The sequence below is a fragment of the Acromyrmex echinatior genome, chromosome 10 (assembly GCF_024713525.1).
Source record: "Acromyrmex echinatior isolate Ae372 chromosome 10, ASM2471352v2, whole genome shotgun sequence".
Taxonomy (NCBI): Eukaryota; Metazoa; Arthropoda; class Insecta; order Hymenoptera; family Formicidae; genus Acromyrmex; species Acromyrmex echinatior.
In genome coordinates, this window is record NC_141861.1 from 4,585,409 (window position 1) to 4,598,619 (window position 13,211).

The window sequence follows — 13,211 nt, forward strand, 5'->3', positions numbered from 1 at the left end:
TCTCACGCCGCGAAGACGCGCAACGACGAACGCATCCTATGCTTATAAACCGTAACGACACGTGAAACTAACGGACTTGGCCTCACGGCGCGTCTACACCCGCGGGAGCCCCGTGTTCTCGTATACGATTTCCGTCGAGCTCATTTGGGATTACGCATACGCGCGAAATTATGAGAATACGTAAAGTGAGAGGGATAGAGAACGACAGAGAGCGGAATATTCAAGAGAGTCGACACTCTCATCGCGCTCGCACTGCGATGAAGAAAGTGCCACGTGATATAAAAATCCAATGATGAATTTCCCGCGTGTAAAACGCCGCGGCGAGTGCGTCATTCAAAAGAGATAATTACTAGCTCCTAGTACTCAACAGTGCGATAGAGTGCAATATCTTGGACGGCCCCTTCAACAGGAAAGTAAGGTGTTCCGCACTCGTATATTACGTGCTGTAATTTCGAGTCATAATTATACCAGACAGGAACTCTAATTAAAACTTTTCATCATAGCCCTAAACGAGTATAATACTTTGTAATTTAAAACGATACCGCATAGTGGTAATTGTTGTGAAAAGAAATGTTTTTATACAGTCACGTAAATAGGCACGTAAATAGATAATATATACATATATAATTATAGGTATGTATAGGTAATTAGGTGAATAGCATGTATAAAAATAAATAAAAAATATAGGGAACATGTTAACGTTCGCATGCTTTGGTTCGCTTGGAACATCGCTACATAATGGATGTAATTTGTATCGGGATTAGGAACTCTGTATTGAAGACAAATATAACAGTCTCTCGAGGAAGCAGTATAACAACGTTACACGTAAAGTGAAAGCTGCAAATAGTTGCCAGCGAGATTTACACAGGTCATCGGTAGTGATCGATAATGCACAAGCGACAAGTGAGCCATGCTCTCGATCCAGCTCGCTCGATCGAAACTTTTGCCGATCAATATTAAGTAAATAAAGCGAGAGAGAGGGCGCGCGTCATTTCCAAACGAGCACTTTGATCAATCGCGGTGTACAGTTGAACGCTTCTGTGCCACGCCGCGTGCATCCCCTTCTATCATCCCTCTCCGACAATAGGTTCAAAGTACTTTTCCAATGGAAGCATTTGCAATTCGAATTCCAATTTGAAATCGAAGCCTGCCGGCTAGATAGTCCGACGTCGTTACGCGCCGATATGATCACCGCCATAAGGCGAATTCGCACCTCCTCATTCCGTGGCGCGCGCGAGTTCTTTTTCCCTATTTTTTCTCTCCTTTTCTTTTTTTTACCAATGATAATGTTCCATCAGACTGATTTTATACCTCTCGCCTTTGGGGCCTCGTCTTCTGGCACGAACGTTTCCTCGCGCGCCCAAGCCAATGGCAACGCGCGTAATCGATGAGGTGCCCGATGCGGCGCCGAACTTCTATAATTTCTAACCGTCTCGACGTGCCGCTGCTCGATACATATCACCAGGGAAAATGATACCCGCGATAGCGCCGCGCCGATAATTTTCAAACTGGCACGTACGATATCATCGTATATAGGTTCAGTCACGAAGCCGAACACGGCTCCATGCGGAAGGCAGGAAACCGATCGCTCGATTCTGCCGCGGGATTGATTCTTTTCGTACGGTGGAGGAAACGCTGTCTTCGATGGTAACAAATACCAATGCGGTAGCCGACAGTATCAATATTTCAAATAATAAATCTGAGGTTTAACGATAAAATCCATTCAGAAAATTGAACAAATTAGCAAATTTTCCGGAGCGGTATTATTAATAATTAATATATATTATAACAAGATGAAAAAACAAGATATAACAAGATTATCCAACCATGTATATTGAATAAATTATATCAAAAGAATATAAAATAGCATCTGATAAATGTAAAATATATAAAAGGATTTATTAATAAAATATATTTTAAAATAATCTAAAAATGATAAAAATGATAAAAACGCAAATAAAGAAATATAATGTTTCATATATGTAGGATAATAAATTATAGTACATATATTTCTAAATACAACGTACGCAAAGTAAAAAAAAGACAAAATTCAAAGAATGAATTGAATAATCATTGCCTTAATATTATTAATGTTCAATTGAAGAAAAATGTACCTTATTCAAAATTCAGATTGGATTCAAATAAATCGCAAATTTTGCAATAATCGTCCAAAACTTGGAATTTTGTCAAACAAGTTTGTAACTTTAATTTATAAAAAAAATAGATAAATTGTTGTCACGCCAGAGACCTTTTATTAATGCAACTTAATTGAGCGGTATCACCGTTGTTTCCCTTTACTTATTTGGGGATAATGACGGCAATTTCGTGGTTGGTGTGCTGCTGAAGAATATTTAATTATTTAAAAATCAAGAGTAGTATTACCTTTCCTTTTAATACTGCTCCCGTATTATAATTGAAAATGAGAGAGAACAACGATATTCGATTTAAACGCGGCATATTTCGACACAATAATTTTGTACGACGAGAAATATCTAGATTGGAAGTCAATATAGATATTTCTCATTAAATCTTTTAGCTCAATATAGGATATTTATTTATTAAATAACAAAAATTTAATCTTTCATGAATTACTTGTATGTTATAAGAAGACTAATTATCAGATTAATTATATTATTTATATTTTGCATTTACTATTTACATCCAATCGAATCGCCATCAAATCAACTAATCTCTACATATATCCACCAGTTGTATTTTTAATAATTCTCTTAACGAATGCTCGTAATATATGTTGTTTTTAACACATGACGCAAATGATATGGCATCCGTTAATGGGATATGATCGAAGCGCATGCAAATTGGGGCAACTACGTGCGTAGTCAATTTATTGCAACGCGACCGCGGTAAAGGAAATTAAACGTAATATTGCGGACGAACAATAATTTTATGGTCAAACGCATTACGACATTTTGATCCTGCCCACGCTGTGGTCGAAAGTAAATATTCCACACGCGACGTTAAATCGTTAATACGCGTAGTACCAAAGCCATTTGGGGAGTAGAAACGTGGTTTGCGTTAGCTGTACAACCTGTCGACTGAAATTCCCCGTTCGGTCGTCAAACTAAATTTGATATGTCCAACATCCTATCGCGGCTCCGAGATACTCTCGTCTATACACGACCACATTGATGCTGAATGGATTGACTCGCACAAAATGCGTGAGATATTTATTGTAAATGGCTTAGCTATCCGTAACACGAATGAAATTTGTGATCAGATTGCGTGAAATAAAAAAACTTTAATCGCTACTTATTATTCATCTCACGATAAATAAGATCATGGAATTAAAAGTTCAATTGCTTATTTAAAAAATTGGCTATAAAATTTTTTACACAATTTTTTCGGATGTAATGCAATTTGAAATATTTTCATTGGTTTATACAGCATTGGAGATGAAAGATAGATGGACCGGCGAAGATAGAAGCTCCCAACGATATGAATTTTTCACAAGCCATTTCCTTGCGTCTTTACACTTCGCCGGTTATCAAGGCCCAAATTAACGGCAAGTTTTCCTTAACGTTCAAGTCTACACAACTATTATCATATCTCGCGATACTGCACGGAACGTTGAACATACAAATGGTTTTATTTCCGGTTACTATATTTCTCAGTAACAGGTAATAAACGTTAGCCTTTATCGCCCCGTTTTAAACACCCTGTGGCCACTCGCGGCTGGAATGTAAATGGCACTTTAGTCGTAGTCTCTTAATCGTAATACGCCTATCAGCGTCGCTCATAGCAAAAATTCCACCTCTATGCACCAAATCGATTACGTGCTAGCGAAACGCGGCCGCGCGTGTTTCTATTCCCTCTAATCAGGCGCGAGTCGGTAATGCGTGTCTGTATTTACAATAACGTTACACAACGCAAGACGGCTGAGACGGGCGATCTATTTAACCACAAGTTGCGTCAATATAATGAATATTAACGAGCGTTAATCGGTGAATAACGGTAATGCACGACCGATAACGCATCGCGCAGCGTTGCGTTAATCTCCGGCATGATCGTGATGAAGGTACGCCGGCACGTTTCGCCGATTATTAAACTGCGGTGTAAGTTAGAAAACGGGCAGACAGCTCGTATCAAGACCGAAACTCTAGGGACGATCGAAAATATTTTCCGAGCGTGCTTATCCGCACGTGCGCCGCATTCGCCTTGCGTTTTTCCGCATTTCTTCCAACGTTTTACGGCCCCGTTTCAACGTGAAAGATGCAATGACCCAAGACCGAAGGAGAAACGAAGCGCTCGTCTAAAGAAGAGCACGTGTCGACGGCGGGACGTGGAAGAGGAAGCATGGTAGATCAGTCACGATCGAAAGAAGAACATCGCTACCCTCTCGAGAAAATAATACCACAAGACTACTCGCAAGAAAAGTTATTATTATAGGGAAAAAAGCGGATAGCATTAAATTTAATTTCCCGCTTTAGAGAAATTGTATATCTGGACTCGTTTGCGCGCCATATGAAAGAAACACCTCGGCTACTCGGTATAATTAACAATCTAGTTAACCATGAGAAAAAGAAATAAAAAAAGATATTATTATAATAAAAGATAATATTGCACAATTATGAGAATTTTTAGTACTCATAAAGCAATTGCTTGAAAGAGCCAATTTAATTAATATAATATCGATTAGCACATATTTATGTTTATGCCATTTATCATGCCATTGCTCCGTTATTAATCAGACATAATTACGTGATTGTTCAACCATTTTATTTCACATATATATTCCGGTTATATATACGGACTTTTATTCATATATATATATATATATATAATAGTAATTGTTAAGATGCTACTGTAGGCGAATTTTTGAAAAGCAAACGACTCGTCGTGCGGCTTCCTAACAGAGCGCTTGATACAGCACTGCATCCATAATGACCGTATTCATCTCATTCCTATTCTCGAACATCCCATAGCACTTGGATGCATGCGTGTCGGACGTGTACCACCTTCACGCGCGATTGAAGCGCCTCGAGATCGACTCTCAAGCAACAGCTAAATTGTTTCCGAATGCTTACAACTGCATGCGGTCACCGCCGGCACTCCGGCTGTCATTCACATCATCTCACGCATCGCAAATAGATAAATATAGCAAATACGCGCGCAAGTGTCGCATTTGACGTTTTCCTTCGTAAAGCGGATAAGTCCGATGAAGTCTTTCCAGAGACGTAATAACCCTGCGGCATCGCGGTAATGAGCGCGGTTGAGCGATTGGACCTTACGGTACCGCGTGTCATTTCACGCGGAGAAATCAAATACAAACCGGTTTTATTTATTAGGCAATTTATTATCGTTTATTCGAAATTCTATGTACATTCGAATGGCGTATGTTTAGTCTAATGCAAAACATAATTATTCAGGTAACTCCATGGGTCAATTGTGCATCATTCTTGCAATCAGCTCCACCGGAGTTAATATAATTTTGTATCCTTGATAAAATCCTGGCAGAAATTTATCCTTGGAATGTCAGTCTTTTCATAATTTGTTTCTTCATCCATCGATCCACGTGAATCTTCGTCTTTCCTCGTTCCGAGCGATAGCGATTATCTATAATTCCGTTGTTCCATGAAGTACCTCATGGATATCCCTATGAATATCCTCGCGAGGATGGTCGAACGAAAAATCGTAGGAGCATACAAGACAGCGGCACGTGATCAGACGAAGTAATTGCGAGACAATATTACGCCTTCTCCCTTGCCCTGCGTATGGTTTCCTGATAAAACGTCGTTTCACTTGCGATTTAGCGATTTAGCGAAATCGTGATTTACCCGAACATCGGCTGATACCATCTGTCGCGGATGAAATCCCGTACGACACGTCGAAGGAAAATAAAAGGTCTGTTTTTTTTATCCCTGCATTGGACTGTGCTAGAACTTGCTTTCTCGCTTTCGCCAAACATAAGATCTGTTCGCGTTGTTTGAAATCCCCAAAAATTGTTGTGCCCAAAGTGAAATAAATAGATATTCAAACGTTGAAGAGAGAGAAAAAGCGAAGATGCTGAATGCAAAAAGTGCAAGCAACGCAAACAGACCTATATATTTATTTTTCACTTTAAGTTCCAAAAGTATATACATACATATATATATATATATAAAACTAATTCAGCAACAAAAAACGGACCTAAAATCAGAGAAAATGCATGAGGTACAATCGGAGATATCGTCACTAATATTCATTCATGATTTCTTCTAAATACCAGCTACGACGTGCCCGAGAGGTCCAATATGACGGAAGTGGGCGGATTCCACACGTATTTTTCTCGCGCACTTCGATTCCTTCGGGGGGTGAAACTATAAGGATTCCAATATGAACGTTAGGAACGTTACGAGAATAGGAAGAAAAGAAGAAGAAAAGGGATCAAACGCTAAGCAGAACCGCGCTAGGGCCCGGACGCGGTTACTCCCGATCCCTTATCCGTCAATCGTCGAATTACCTAGAGCCAAGTTTAGCGAGGTCTCCTAGCCAGGGGCCACGCGAGCATGAAGACTCCGACATGCTCGGACGATCCGGGAGATCCGCACGCGCGCGCGTCCGCACGAGATCGGAGCGAGAGCCTCGTTTCTCAGCCTCGTTTCAAGATTCGATCGGGCCGAAAGATCGGTATCGTCGACCGCGCGTATTTTACGTAACGCATCCCTCTTATGGTTAGACTCTCTCCATCTCTTTTTCTCTGTTGTTCATCGTGCATTATACGCGCGGCCTCGCCTGTCCGCAGTCTAAAAGTGGATCGTCGTCGATCGGGGAATCATTATCTCGTGCGATTCGGTACTTAGCGTTCGCAACCAGCGGATTAAGTCATAACTTGTATGCATGATACAGAGAATGCTGCGGTGATTGGATAATAGTCGATCTCGGCCCAGGGAGAAAACGTTGTTCGCATGGGCAGCTTATTAAATTTTCTGCTATTCGCTCATTTTATACTTGCCTGAGCGCCGTGTAGATATAATGCTCCATTGTTCGATGCAGAGCGAACCCTGTAGTATACTTGATGCGTTGTTTCTGCTTATATTTTGAATCTTGAGTATTTAGAATAATATTACAGAGCATCACACGTGTTGCTCTCTCTAGTGAGAATAATAAGGCTATGCGTTTATCGAAGATAATCGTAGCGTCTAACAGCGAAGATAATTATGTGCTGTGAATAGGAGTTCATAACCGGAATATATATGTGTGAAATTAAACATATAATGTGTGGGTAAACAATGACATAATTATATCTGATTAACGATAAAGTGGTATGATAAGCACAACGATAAATAGAGAAAAGATTTAATTAATTAGATACTAAATTGCGATAAGATATGTTACGATACGAGTAATAAGCTGCATTTTCGCGTTGCAATTCTGAAAGAATTTGTACTTTTCACACTTGTCTCTTTCCGTTGTGAACAAAAAGATACAAAAGTGTATTTCAAGCGAAAAATATTGCACAATTAGTTGCAGACGGTGAAGAGCGCACATATTCTGACCATATTTATGCACTTGTGAAAATAATGCAAGTACTTGGCCGCTGTGGGAAATGCAAGAATGGAAGCCAGATGAGTAAAGTCATTACAGAATTCCCCGCTTCTGTAACCGGTGCACACAGCGTAATGTCACAATGTCTCTGCTATTCTGCATTCTAGAAATGTCCAGCGAAATCGGGGCTATACATTCAAGGAGAACTTTCTCTCTCTCTTTCTCTCTCTCTTTCTCTCTCTCTCTCTCTCTCTCTCTCTCTCTCTCTCTCTCTCTTTCTCTCTCTCTTTACTACACTGTTCAGCAGTACGCATCAGCGCGACGATGTAAATTCTTTAGCAAATGAAATGCTCATACAGAGTTGACGCTAAATTCGTTGAGATTCCTCCTAAATATTTCCACAATAAGATATCAAGCATTTTCCCCCAAAAAATGAACTTTATTAAGAACAAAAAATTATAATTTTATATATCTCTGTGTTTTGAAAAAAATTGATATCGCAGAAGCTGATAGTATGATTTAATGTGAGACAAATACATGAAAAGAACAATTTTACTAAAATGTTTAAAATTTTTGGTAAATATAAATCTGAAATCTTTGATTCGATTATCAAAATAATTATATAGAAAATTCAAGCAAAATGAACTAAAACTTTTGACATTGAGCAACCAACTTGAGCATTTTGCATAATTATTTTAATAATTCAAACGAAATCATTTTTAAATCTGTATCTCGTTAAACTTTTGAATATTTCAATAAAACTATTTTATTCATGTAGTAACTTTCATAATATAACCGTTAAGTGTTAACATTTTGAATAAAAGTTTACTTCTGATATTTATCAATGCTGAGGGAAAATTATATACATCACTGTTCGTACACATCTACTACAATTCATCTACTATAGTACTTTCAGTTCCTTCAATTCTCTACAAATTGTAACAGTCTCATTTGCGTAAATGTAAGTGAAAATCCTATCTTGAGCGTGACAAAAACGATCGTCCATCGGAGACCGTCCACATTGCCGATCATTAGAGTCGACCATAAAGGTCGATTCGTGTTATGTAGATAAGACAGTCGACATGGATACCCCTCGAGGGCTTACGACATCGTGGAGAATTGCAGCGAAGAACCCTACTACGAATTTCCTTATCCGCAATACAAATTTTCGCACATATTAGAAGAGAATATGTAATTATTATTTTATAAAAAAATTTATATTAAAAAAAATGGATATTAATCATAACATTATAATCTACATATACATATACTAAACAAGACAAGTTAATAAATTGTTTCATAAATATAAATTTTCCCTCTTGGAATTAAAACTTATTAAATATACTGAAATTAAAAACAAAACATAGTATCTGTATATGTGTGTGTGAGGTGGTAATAAAACTTGATAAAGCCTCCTAGTAAAAAATATCACTACATTTTTACGCGAATTTACCGACTCCATGTTATATTTCCTACGTGTTTTACCAAACGCGGTGAGAATTTTCGCGTTTTCCATCGAGGTTGCAAGGCCCATTGCTTCCCCCTGCCGGTGCGTGGGATCTGTGAGTTACACGTAGCATGCGACTATAAATTTTCGCGAGTGAACGAGAGCCAGAACCAAGTAACGAACGATCGAGAGCACTTAGTGAAATAAATAACGCGCCCCGACCTCTTTGTCGCCAATTGTCGAACTTCCCAATGGAAAGTAAATGTTGGAAGCAAGCACTTCACCCCCTTCGATTTAGAGGAATGTTTTCAATCTCAGTACACTTCATGTGCACTCTGAAGAACGAAAACGTGTTGTGCTTTTCTTGAGTTTGCAACGACCATTCTCAGCTAAATAATCATTTACATTTGCTTTTTCGTCAAATAAACACGTATTGTTTTTGGATGAGCATGCAATAATTAAGCAGAAGAATTGTAATTTAGACAATATTGCGAAGTTATTAAAAAATTTAAGAAACAGCATAAAAATATATGTGCGCATATTATATATTATATATATAGTATATATCATATATATTTAATAAAAAAATTGTCGCTGTTTATATGTATTTTATATATACATGTATATATATATATATATATGTGTGTGTGTGTGTGTGTGTGTGTACGTAGTGTACGCATATTTACGTAACATACTTACATAAAGTTAAATTTTGATCAGAAAGAACCAAAAATATCCTATTTTTCGAGTTGCAAATTATTTCTTATATTACCTTCCTCGAATATTTATAATTATTTATATGACAAGATGTGGCGATACATGTCATGTCTTAAATAAAGATTTCCTTGTGCATCGAAAGGAATATATGATTTTTTGCTGCACGATTTTTTGTAGTAGTGCAATGAAGTCACGCTACATCGCAATCTGAATAAATCTAAACGGATAACGAGGACGTGTTTCATAAACGTAAGATGATGTAGAAGATAGCAGCTTGTAACGAGAGACACATGACATGTTCCTAGACTGTGTACCTTCACATTCGGGTTAACGCAGCACTTTACTTGTCTATGCATTAATGCGCGAATTGCACGAGTCCGTTTACCAATTCCATATAATAGTGCACGCACGTATAATGTAGAACTTGCCCATATTTGTAAAACCCAAAAGATTTTCAAAGTAAAAGTAACTTCGCGAATGTTTATATAATGAGATTCCGAAAATAATGAATTACATGGATTGTAAATCAAGAGTTACGTAGTGATAAACACGTATACATATATTGTATAAACGTTTTGTGAAAATTGTATTTATTATACAACTTTGTAAGCAACGATTGCAAGGTAAATAGTGAAATTCCGTAATTATTTATTCCGAAAAAATAAGATCTAAAAAATAAATTTATACTTGATAGCAGTTTTAAATCATACTTCTATTCATTAGTAAAAATTCATTAGTAAAAATTTTATTATTTTCACAGAATAATCAACTTATTTAAAAAAAAAAATTAAATTGTGATTGTTATAAATATTTTTTCTAGCAAAACAAAATATTTATATAACTTTAATGTGCTAATTTGTCAAAAAAAAAAAAAGGCTTTTATCAAGAAGAGATTTTATATTTAAAGAAAATTTCGTTTAAACTTATCAAAGTAAATATTTCGCTCTGGTAAAAAAAATATGTGTAAAAATCACACAATTTTATCTCGCAAAATATGCTACTCTGTGACAACTATTACGCTAAATGAAAATATCATTTAAAACTGCTATCAAGTATGAATTTATTTTTTAGATCTTGTTTTTTTCGGAATAAATAATTATGGAATTTTGCAGTTGCAATTTTTTATAATACTTTGTAATTATATTAATTTATATAATTATTTACATCATAAAAATTAATCTATAATTAAGCCAAGTATGGCAATCTTTAGAAGACTTCTATTTGTAAATAACTAACAACCATATTTATGTTTAATAAAATTCTTGTTACGCGCGCGACAGTTACAATTTACTTATATTTTTGTGATCCTTTAATTACCAAAAGGTAGCCTGCTTTTTTATAACTTATAAAAATTTCAAGCGAATTTTTTAATCTCGGAACATCTCCACATTTTATTCTACATCACTGGGAACATAAAGCACGTAAGAATATTAAAATTTTAACTTGCTGCAATTTGCGTTGGATGAGCGCAAGAGGAAAGAAACTGGAGCAATGACTGACACACTGAAAAATACGATGAAACTTTGTAGACAACACACTGTGCTTGCTCGAAGAAAGTTGAGAAGCACTCAATTTGAACATATAGTCAAGCATATCATGTACAGCGAGAACGTGCTTGTAATTTATATGTGTTTTGCGTTTATTAATTTTTATAGTGGACGCGAGCGTATCTACATTTCGTGAGATGAATCGCACGTGAAGCTTTACGGTACAATAGTGGCTTAATGTGATTTCATTCGCGCGTGCTGCATACGATACATATCACATAAATATACATTTGTTATTAGTAATACTTGTATAATGTATGTGCAGATTGTCACGTTCATTTAAATATCTAATATTCGTGCTGGAGAATTGGAAATATTTGATTATTAAATGAGATTTGTATTCCAACAAGTTCTTTTGATTAAATTCAGATGCGTGGCCCAATAACGAAGTACCTCTAATGTAAAGCTTACACTGACAGATTTCACTAATAGATTTCATGCAAGGCTTACTCTGTTTCTGATGGATCCTAAATGGACTCACTAAAAGCTTGATACCAGTCACTCAGTAGATACCTGAACAATCTGACAACCAATTTACTGCACCAGTATATTACACTATATATAGTACTTGCAAAGATCATGACGTGCGTACTGCGTACGAAGAGCTTCGAGGATAATCCGGAAAATTGATGTTACACAGAATCTATCAAGAAAATTACATTGGGATACCGTTGGTACATATTCAATTAATTCGATTGAACATGCCATATATCGGGCCTTTCGTAGGTTGTTAAGAGCGATTATCTCATTTATTATACACATTATAGGTGGATCTAATTATAAGATTTCAATCTTGCAGCAGTACGACGAGTGCATACGATCTTATTGGTATACGCAATGATACGCATATCCGCGTATATTAATGTCGCTAATTAATTCGCGAGATGCAAACCGCAAGTAATAGACAGCGTGTGTGCTCGTAACTACACAAGGTATTTTACGGTATTTCACGTCGACTTGAATGCGACCACGGCATGGCTTTGGTATGAAGCATGGGGTCAATTTGTAACGCGTGCACGAAAAAACAAAAGGATGAATGGTGGTCGCCGCGACGCAGAAGAATCACGACTGGCGGAAAAGGAATCTCCATCCCCGAGCTACGTTCGAGACTCACTTCCGCTTAATGTCACCAAACGCGGATTTCAAGAATCGCGTGCGGCGTGCCGAACAAATTCGAGAATGGGCCGGTCGAATGGGAGTATCGAATTGCTATCGATTTGTTGTGTTGCTGGCGTGGAGAAAGCACTGCCGGTGGTATGTCCCAGCAGAAAAATTTTTAAATATTCAAACGATATCGGCGAAGCTCTTTAGAGAATCCGTGATGCACTATTATTTATACAAATGAAAATAACATGTAATTGGTGAAATCGCACAAATTTAATTAAAGCCATTTTAAATTAATACGTTTGATTCAATTTTCCAATTAATAATATGTAAAAGTGATTAGCTGAAAAATATTATCAAGAGTGAGGATGGTGGAAAATAATGTTCACCTTGTTTTTTTAATGATGTACCGTTATTGTTTAATTAAACGAAAAATATATACGCGTGCATTTGCATACTAATGCATATACAAGAGAGCTAAAATAATGTCTGAATATAATATTGCTTGGCAAAAATTGCTCATGGAAATATATAGTTATGACTTTATCGAGCACACCTCTCTCTTTCTCTATTTTTGAATAAAGAAACTTCTGAAGGATCGCAAAAGATGCGATGTGCAGCATACTACGTTTAACGAGCATAAACCAGGGCGTGCTTAAATCTTTCCGGAGTATGAGGGAGAATTTCCGGCATTCGATGAAAGTTAATAACGCTTCAACCACTAGTACTGTAGCATCAGATTCATCTGATAGAGATTTCATCATTTAAGGCGTACTCCATCTTTTTAGGATGGATCCCTCGAGGAAAAAAGAGGAAAATTATGCATAAAAAAATCGCGAGTAAGATTTGACGGAAATTAAAGCAAGACATATTGTTAATGAGTCATTGCAATGAATATAACAAAGTACATA

General features: G+C 36.8%; 1 protein-coding gene across 4 annotated transcripts in view; it reads right to left on the reverse strand.

Moving 5' to 3' along the window:
* The window catches only part of Atg16 (Autophagy-related 16), a 408,498-nt gene that overhangs the window by 272,940 nt on the left and 122,347 nt on the right, over positions 1–13,211 (reverse strand). The window lies entirely within an intron of this gene.